Raw genomic sequence first — 1,386 nt, 5'->3', positions numbered from 1 at the left:
ACGACCTTGAGTACGGAACTTCAAACCAGTCACATTGAAATAATATGACTGAATTATTATCCAAATATTGTATCTCTAAAATCTTTCTTATCTTTCCATAATAATCAACATTTTCTGTATGTTTATCACTCTTCACAACTACACCAGTATTTTGGGTTTTCAAACCTAACTCAGATTCCGTTGTTCGAAACCTATACCCATTCATGATATATCCATTATGGCAATAAGCACGAGGATCTGGAGGTCTTGCCAAAGCTAGTAATCCATTGGTAATTCGGCCATCACCATTTTCTTTTAACTCTACCACCTATAATATTTCAGTTACAAACTCACAAACATTAATGCTACTTAAAAAATATAATTTACAAATTAAAGATAAACTAGCATCAAATAATATAATTTACCTTTTTCTCAAACCACAAAGGGAATTCCTCCCTGTGCCTCTTGAAAACATTTCTATTATTCTCCTTCCTTAATATTTCTAAGTGTTGCCTATGGATTGTGAGAATTTAATCAAAATCAAAACAAATAACATTACAACAAAGTTGTTGAGAGATTCATAAGAATAATAGGATGTAAACTAAGTGAAAGGTATCTTACTCCATCCAAGGTCTGACTTCCTCACAATTTTGGAGGATGTAAAAATGAGCTTGATTGATTTCATGAGTGCTCAAGTTTATCCAAGTACCTCCTACTAATGGCTTACCACGATGATTAAATATAGATAAGCCATTGGGTTCTATATTAGAAGAATCAAAATTTCTATCCAGACGATTTTGCTTTGTCTCCATATCAGTCAAATATTTGGAACAAAATGTCATGCATTCCTCAGCAAGATATCCCTCAGCAATTGATCCTTCTGGGCGAGCTTTATTTCGTACATAACCTTTCAAGGTGCGCAAAAATCTATGACATAAAAATATATCAGTTCTGCAACAAATTTTAACTAAAAGGGCAGCTAAAGGACTAGTTTAGAGGAATAAGAATCCAACCTTTCAATGTAATACATCCAGCGAAATTGAACGGGACCACCCAACTTTGCCTCCATTGCCAAATGAATTGCCAAATGAACCATAACATCAAAGAACGTTGGCAAAAACACACGCTCTAATTTACAAATTGTCATTCGTATACTTTTATCTAGTTGATCTAACTTTTCCACATGCAACTCTTTAGCGCACAAATCGCTAAAGAATAATGACAGTTCAACTAATGGATCATATGCATCCTTTGGCAAAATCCCTTTGATGATAAGTGGAAAAATACGTTGAAAAAGAACATGGTGGTCATGACTTTTAAGTCCAAAAATTCTTGCTTCCTTAACATTGACACAACGACTAATGTTAGAAGCATAAGCATCAGGAAACTTGACTTCTTTGATGAGCT

The sequence above is a fragment of the Nicotiana attenuata genome, chromosome 12, assembly GCF_001879085.1.
Source record: "Nicotiana attenuata strain UT chromosome 12, NIATTr2, whole genome shotgun sequence".
NCBI classification, from domain to species: domain Eukaryota; kingdom Viridiplantae; phylum Streptophyta; class Magnoliopsida; order Solanales; family Solanaceae; genus Nicotiana; species Nicotiana attenuata.
Note: the sequence above shows the minus strand (reverse complement) of the source record.